Source organism: Echinops telfairi, unplaced genomic scaffold, assembly GCF_000313985.2.
Source record: "Echinops telfairi isolate 266 unplaced genomic scaffold, ASM31398v2 ScPeMD7_7458;HRSCAF=8496, whole genome shotgun sequence".
Lineage (NCBI taxonomy): Eukaryota > Metazoa > Chordata > Mammalia > Afrosoricida > Tenrecidae > Echinops > Echinops telfairi.
In genome coordinates, this window is record NW_022111358.1 from 50,058,945 (window position 1) to 50,067,478 (window position 8,534).

Consider the following 8,534-nt stretch of genomic DNA (forward strand, 5'->3'; position numbering starts at 1 on the left):
GTGTGTTTTGTGAGATGGAGGAGGACTTTGTGGATTGGTGTCGGACCTATGGGTTAATGTTGGACGTGGGCTTGGGCAGCACTGGGTTGGGATGTTTTCTTGATGTGCACTTACCCTTTATATAAAACTCTCTCTTGCATATGAGTTTCTGTGGATTTGTGTCCCGAGTCTACCCAGACTGACACAGAGGCCTAGCTCCAATGTGTAAGAATGCTCAGACTCCTGCATCAGGCTCATCATCAACGAACCGCTGGCTCCTGCAACTGGCGCCAGCAGCCTGTCGCCGGGCCTGCCAGTCTGGCCGGTCAGTGCCTATCACAGCGTGAGTCGGAGCGGCCTCCGGAATAGTGCCTGACCCATGAACTCAGGACTCTGTAGCCTCCGCACCTGTGTGTGAGCCATTCCTCTGAGGCGTGGCGGAGAGTTGTGGAACACACAGATGGGGGGCGGTGCTGAAGGGAAGAGGAAGCGTCTCTTTCCGAGGTGCTGCAGGGGGACAGCGTTAGAAACTGGCCGTGTGGGACGTCTTTAACCTCCACCGTTGGTCCTCGCTGGAGCCAGCTGTGCACTGTTCCTTCTAAGAGCAGCGCCAGCCTCACCAACCGATGTTATCCAGCCCTAAAGAGGGCTGAAGCGCCGTACACGCTACCACGTGGGGGGGCACGGAAGCCACTAGGCGAGGGGACGATGCCAGGCACAAAAAGACACAGGCTGTGTGACCCACGGAGATGGTGTGTCCCCAACCACTGCCACGGAGTCGCCGCCAACCCACGGCGGCCCACCAGGACGACTGACTGGACCGGCCCTGGAGGGATTCCAAGGCGGCCATCATCACGGGAACAGATGGCCACATCTTTCTCTCAGGGAGGGGCTGGGGGTTCCGCCCACTGACCTTCAGGTTAGCAGACAAGCACTCAGCCGCGGGGGCTCCTGAGACGTCCTGAAACAAGTGGCGGTGACCACAGGGGTACAGTTTCACTTCGGGGTGGCGGGAAGGTTCAGGAACGAGACAGAGGTGGGACCTGCACAACAGGGTGGGGGCCCTACAGACCCCCACTAAGTCGTCCACTCTTTTAAGTGGTTGATTTTTGTCTTAGACTGCATTCTCTAGAGAGGCAAAACTAAGAGTGTGTGCATACGTGTATGCAGAGAGAAATTTATCTCAAGAATCTGGCCCGCGTCGCTGTAGAAATGGACCTGTTCTGCACCCAGGCAGGTTCAGTCAGGCGTCAGGCTGCAGGCTTCTCCTGACCCAGGAATAAATGGGTCGCTGGAGGCGGGACACAGACACTGCTTCAGCTCCCTGTAAGAATTCCTGTCGACAGGCCACCTGGGGCTATGCTGCTAGATAGAGCCAGAGCCTTGGAGCTGGAGGAGCCCCGTGGAGGCCCACCCCAGCGCTGAGAGGCTTCCACCACCACTGGATCCACAAGACTTTCCACCACCGGCCTGTGATCTTCCTGCACTCAGCCTCATTGCACGTGTTGCAAGAGTCCGAAGAGGAATTTACAGGCTGGTATCGGGCATATGGGCTAATATCAGACTTAGGGACTTGATCTGGACTGGGCGGGGATGTTTCCTGAATATACAATTGCCCGTTATATAAAGCTCTTTCTTATACACATATGGGTGTCTCTGGATTTGTCTCTCTAGTCCACCTGACTCACACAGATGGCAAACCACAGAAGACCCTCGGAATAAGCAGAAAATACGGCAGGTCACTGGCTCACGTCCAAAGAACCAGAGGTCCGTGTGCTAGATGCAGGATCCTGACTCGGCAAAAAAACCAAACAGGCAAGCTTCTCCTCCGCAGCCACGTACATTGGAAGCAGGCCACACCCCTGAGGAGACTCGCCTTCCCTTGTATCAGAGCTGCGGCTTGAGGAGGTATGTTGCATCCCAGTCCAATCGTCTTCCAACGGATTGGCTGCTCACAGCAGAGCTCGTTAGGGAGGGGATTGTACTGTGTGGGTTACGTCATGGGGGATTATGAAGTTATCCCTGCCAGGCTCCAGGGAATCCTGGGCCAGCGATGTCCTCACAAAGCTAACAACAGTCTTGTTGTGAGTTCCACCACACAGCAAGGTGCCACGCACAGGGCCCTGTGGGAGGTCCCTCCTGAGGAGCAGTTTCCGTGGGCCTGCACTGACCGGCTGTCCCCCCTGCCACTTCTCCCCTTGTGCGGATGAGGGGATGGGCTCAGAGGAAGACACACTAGGACCAGGGGCTCGGAGCCAGGCCTGTCCTAGAGACAGGCCTCCACTTGACCAGCTGGGGACAGGGAGGGGACTCCCGCCCTGTGGGTTCAAGGCCTCCCCTTGCCCTAGTCCTCTCAGACACCACTCCATGCTGCACCCCTCCCGCCCTGGCCTTCCGTTTTCCATTGTCCCTCTGAGGACAGACCCCCTGCTGTCCCAACACAGTGCCTTTCTACGTGTGTCCACCAGGTGGCAGTGAAGGTCCCTGATGCCCTGCGGGGCCAGGGGGCAAAGCTTCGGAGAAACCCACCCTGGTCAGAGTCCAAGCCCACCCTCTCGCAGACCCTGCTGAGGCCCCGCTGGCCCAGGGTCTGGTCCACAAGCACAGGACTCTGCTGTGCGGCCTGGTGCCCGGCACTGGGCGCTGGGGAAGCCCCCCACATGCCCTCTGCTTCCTGGCCGCAGCCCCACAGCAGGCAGGGCTGGCTCACCAGGGTGTTCCCCAAAGGGACACTGAGTCCCGGAGAAAGAAAGCACCACCGTGGAATCCTGGGCCCTGAAACCCGAGTCCCTGGCTGTACAAAGGGCCACTTGTCACCGGTGGCTGCCCCGAACGACCTCGAATCTGGATGAGGATTCAGAGGACGCTGCACCTTGCGGGAGCCTGTCCCAGTCCCGGGGGCAGGCCGATGTCTGCAAAGACGGCCTGGGAGCGGAATCTTCTCCGGGCATCGGAGACCTGGGACACAGTCCCCCGTGCACCCAGGCGTGTCTCCCCCAGGCAGGAAGGGAAAAGGCCAGGGGAAGAAATGCTCCTCTCCAGCTTACGGGGAGCGTACCATGTTCCTCTCGCCCGGGTGCCCACAGCCATGCGGGTCCGGCACCCACCCAGCCCCCCGGGGGAGCGGTGGCCATGTTCCTGGGCAGTGCCTCACCTGCTGCTCCCTCCCTCCTGCACCACGCCACGGTGCCACCCCTCCTGGAGGCCCTGAAACGTGCTCCACCCTGCTCCGAGTCTGCGGGCGAGCCCAAGCTGTCCCTAGTTCAAGTCCTAGGACAGAGGCTCTCAACTTTCCCCATGCCACGACCCTTTAATACAGTTACGCGTGTTGTGGTGACCTCCCACCATCAAATTTTTGTTGCTACTTCATAGCTGTCGTTTTGCTACTGTTATGAATCGGGAGACCCCTGTGCAAGGGTTGTTCGACCCCCAAAGGGGTCGCAACCCACAGGTTGAGAACGGCTGTTCTAGACCTTTCCAAGTGAGCCAAAGGGGCAGAGGAGGGAGTTCATCCGGGTGGTGAGAGGCAGTCTATTAATCTGGCCCACCTAGCCAGAGTCCCTGAGGTGAGGTTTTATCAATTCTGGCCGCTCTGCCTGTGGCTACAATCCCATTTTGACAGACGTTCTCGGTCACGGGGTACCATGGACTGTACTCTGAGGGGAGCCCAGGCACCACCCACTGTTTCCTTGTGGGTCTGGACCTTGATCAAAGCCATCCCTCTGTTAAAGAATCCGCTCGGAACCAGGATGACTGGGTCTCAGGACCAGCAGAGGAGCCCCCAGTGGGGCACGGCAGAGGCCAGACCAGAGGCTGCGACCAGGAGACCGTGGGGCAGAGTAGACACAGGACCAACGCTATGGTATTGTGAGGCAGAGGCACAGGCTGAGGGGCCACGTGGCTGAGGCCTGGGAGACTTGCCTGCTGGCCAAGGAGAGGCGCTCTGTGGACCAATGACCCGTCCTTGCCACTCACTGCCCTGACTTGTAACCCGCCCACTCCTTGAGGACCCCCGTCAGTGCGAGTGTTGAGCCCTGGGTGGCCTGTGGAGGAAGAGCTGGATCCAGGAGAACGAGGATGGAGGGGAGGCATGTCTGAGTCCCCCGGCCCCGTGGTGGCAGGGAAGCCAGGGAGGTCTGACGCAGGCCCTCCCTGCTGCCTAGGAACCTGCCAAGGGAACAGAGAGTCCTGTGGACCCTGTCCTCCGACACGCACGTGGGCTGGGGGTGCATTTTCTCCAGAGCCATCCTGCGTCCTGTGAACACAGCCAGGAATGGCCTCCCTCGGGAGACCACTCCTCCAGCTCCCTCAAACCCAGAGAAGCCCACAGGCTCGCTGCAGGTCCGGGAGATACAGGCACACGCGGGGCCCGGCACCGCAGGCCCAGGGAAGGAGACCCCAATAGTAGAGGCCCCAAGACCAGAGCCCAGGCTGCCATGTCAGCCACGGCGGACCCAGACTTAAAGACCACAGGCAAGGAGCGGACAGGTGGAGTGTCCTGCACCCGCCCGAGACCAGCAGCTGCCATGTTTCCGTGGCTGGGAATGCAGTTGAGGGGTTTCGTGCAGGCTGGGATGGAGCGCTCTCCCTGCTGGGCATTAAGCAGCCAGGGTGGCACAGTGGCTTAACACTTGACTGCTGCTCCAAAGTCTGGGAGTTCAAGCCCAGCTGCTGCTCATCAGGGTCAAGTCCTGGCTGTTTGCTCCCAGAGGGCACTTGGCCTGGGAACCCATCCCACAGGCAGGGCCATTCGGCCTCCTGGGTCCCTGACTGGCCCAGTGGGTTACAAGTGGGCTGCTATAACTACAGAGTCAGCGGTTTGAACCCCCATGCCCTCCTGTGAGAGAAAGACACGGCTGGAAAGGGATTTGGTCAGCGGGCACAGCTCTCCGGTCCTAGAAGGGCGGTGGGAGGGACGGTCTCAGCGGGCAAGTCAGAGTCTTGGGCCCGTGAGAGGGAGTCTGGTCGCTTTCTTCGGAGATGGGCCGGCTGGGCGGGCTCTGGGCTCTTCCTGGCGTGTCATTGGCGTTGGCTTTATATGAGGCATCCGTCCAGTCCTGTTCCACCCGGTGGAAGCCGTCCCCAGAGGACGCCCTGCGGGGACCAGCAGAGGCCCGGGTGACAGAGGAGCATCCTCCGTGGGGTGGAGGGACACAGTGGCTTCAATGCGCATATGGTCATTCCACTGCACGTGGTCGCTGTGGTTTGGGACCGACTGGACAGCACCTATCAACCGGGAACCCTGGTGGTGGGTGATGGGTGATTCCTGGGCTGCCAACCGCAGGTCAGTGGTTCAAACCCACCCTCGCTGCTCCACGGGAGAGGGGCTGCCTGCTCTGTTTTGTCTTGAGTGAGAATCAACCCAAAGGCAAGGTGTTCGCTTTTGGTTTCTCGCTTCATAGCAGCATGGATGTGGGTGTCACCTAGGGCAACCACCTCGCCTCCCGGCGCCCAGAGTTATCCAGGGGCTAGTCGGCCGGGGGACTGCTCACAGGTTCAGCATTCAGCATTCCTCCCACAGGGAAGAGACACCGGTCCGAGCCCCCGCAGAGCTGTGGTGGGAGTGAAGGGCGGCCGGAGCACCGACACACACAGGAAGGACCTCACTCTGCTCAGGGGGCCCTGTCCGCCCAGTCCGGCTGCACACCCCCTGCAGGGCATGGAGCCCCAGCCACCCTGCCCTGCCAAGCTCCTGCGGTCTACACGGGGGCTTTAGAGTGCTCTGAGCTGGAGTTGGAGTCCACCTTCCAAATTCTGGCTTTCAGTAGACACCGAGTACAAGAGAGAGGGAGGGAGGGAGGGGGCGGAGAGTCCTCCAAGTGGTACAGTGGTTATACAGTACATGGGGCTGCTAAACACCAGGTCTGCAGTTCAAATCCACCAGCCGCTTCTCAGGAGAAAAATGAGGCTCTCTACTCTGTGAGGAGTCAGTCTTGGGAAGCCACAGGGGCAGCTCTACCCTGTCCTGTAGGGACACTGTGAGTCACCATTGACTGGATAGCTACAAGTCTGGTTGGCTTTCCAGGCAGGGACACCATCTGCTTGGCTTGTCCCACAGAGACGGCCGGTGGCCCTGATCAGGGCCTGCTACACCTTGCTGGGGAGGGTCAGTGGGGACCCCCCCTGGGGCCTCCTTGTCCAGGTGTCCTCTGATTCCAGACTCTAAGGAAGAGGCTTAATCCCGGCAGCTGATGGGCCAAGAGTCGGAAACCAGCGGCTGCTTCAGGGTGGGGAAGACCAGACGGCGGCGAGGGACACAGCCTGTCCGGGCCAGTTCCGGGAGGGTCACTGTCCGAGGCTGGCCAACGGGAGGCCTCAGACATCTCTCAGGGCGTGTGTTGTAGAAGTCCCATCGGTTCGCCACCAGTAACTCGCGGGGTAGCAGGGTCCCCTACAGCAGACCTTCCAGACCCAGACAGACCAGGAGGAAAGGCTGGGTGATGGGTCCCTGGAAATCAGCAGGGGGGCCCACAGCCCCAGCAGAAGCTGCAGGGTTCAGGGTTCATGAGGCGCCTGAGGTTGGAGGCCATTTAGAACCATGGGGACATGGCAGGAACCTGTGAGTGCCAGTGAGGGGGAGGGCGTGGGCTGGGCAAGGCATTCCTGGGCCACCAAGTGGGGTCCCCAAGGCTGAGGCTGTGTCGGGGAGCTGGGGTCCCCCACGCCCCTTGTGGAGAAGGCCCAGCTCAAGGGCATGCCTGCCTCCATCATTGCCCCAGGCTGAATCCCCCGCCACAGTGGTGAGGGCGGGAAGCCTGGCACCCCTGCACCCCAGCTCCTTTGTGGCCTAAGGTTGGAAGGGGAGTCTGCCTGCCCGCCCAGTCCGCAGCTGGCCCTGGTTCTCAGGGCAGGGGAGGCAGCCCGCCTCCTCAGGACCCAGCTGCCCATCAGGGGGGCCGTTTCAGGGGGGTGCACAGGGATGGGGCCTCTCCCGCCTCGTCACCTGCTGGAGCTATTTAAATCTGCATTGTCAGTTCTCGCATGCTGACCGCAGTGGGTGCGGAGCCGGCAGACGCAGGGTGACACTGAAGGGCACCGAGAGGAACCACACGGGTGGCAGGGAGCCTTGCTGTGCCCTGCGCTCACCGCCTGCCTCCCACGGGCAGCCAAGTCACGCGCCATTATGTAAGGGTGCTGCCCGGCCCACCCCGCCTGTCCTGTCCCGTGCCCTCGGGCTCCGGGCATCTGCACATGGGGAGGTGGCCCCTCTTGACCTGCCTGGTGGCAGAAGAGGGCGAGAAGAGCCCAGCCTGGGTGTGGCACCTGTGGCTTCCTCAGCCCAGGACAAGGGGCCCATGCACCAGCCACCCTCCAGAGAGCCGGCTCAGGGCTGCTGCCACACACCACTCCCTGGGGGCCACCACTTGGGCCGGAGACCCAGGAAGAGGGGCTGCAGGAGGGGCCAGGGCCTCCCTCAGAGCCTCACGGAGCTAGAGGGTGCCTCTGGATTCATAAGACTTTACTTTGTGCTTAAAAAAACCCGGACGTTGCTGGGGCGCGTTTGTTATCTGGGCTCCCCATGTGGGGCTCTATCCGGGATCAGTCCACGCCAGACTCACACGCCCGGCCTCCCCGCAGGTCCCCTTTCTGCAGGCACACTTGGTGGGGGCGGCGTCTCCTCAGGCAGCTCTGGTCAGTGATGCTGGGACGGTGCTGAGGGCTGGTCGACTGGTGTAGGTGGTCCTCGCTGGGGGCTGCCCCACGTTGTCTTCGTGGTTGGGTGGGGGGGGCATGTGCCAGTGTTGGCACTGCCTTGGGCGGAGGAGGCCCTGCTCGCCCAGAGTGGCCACCAAGACCTTCCACTGCAGGCCGGTGTCCATCTGGCCCGGACCTGGATGGCTCACCCACTGTGGTGGCCCAGGCTCAGTGTTGGCCACAGCAGCAGCGTCCAGGGCTCTGATGAGGCTGCTGGGTGTGTGTTGGGGATGGGGGAGACAGCCCCTCCGGGCCCTGTCTCCGCCCAGCACCTGGCTATGACAGTGAGAGTCTCAGGGACTCTGGGGCCTTCCTCAGGAGCAGGAGGAAGCGCTGCTCTGGGAGGGACACCCACCCCACCCAGAGCTCTGGGCTCTGCCTTCCGGTCCCACCCACTCTGGAACTTTCTGGTTACCGATGACAAGTGCTTTCATTAAGGGACAAAAAAAGGCGAGAGCAGTTCTGATTGGGTGAGAAGGGAGGCTGCCAAGTTGGAGCGGGGAGGCAGGGTGGGGAGATGTTCCTCCTACCCCCGTTGGCACACCCTGAGATGAGACGGGCCCCCTTGCCTGTGGAAATGGTCTTGAGTTTTGGGGTGGCCTCTTCACACATGGCTCAGCTCCGAGGAGCGGCTTGCCAGGGGAACAGCCTGCATGAAGAGCCAGGCTGTCATCCTGTAATTAAATCTGAGACCCCCTCCTAACGTGATGCTAAGACGGAGCGCGGTTACATAACGGGGCTAAAAATAAGCACACGAAGAGACACACTTACCCCACTCCTCCTCGCCTGCTCTGCAAATGCCCACCTGGCTGCCAGCTGGGGCTGGGCTGTGTCTGGGGCTGGGGCTGGGGCTGGGGCTG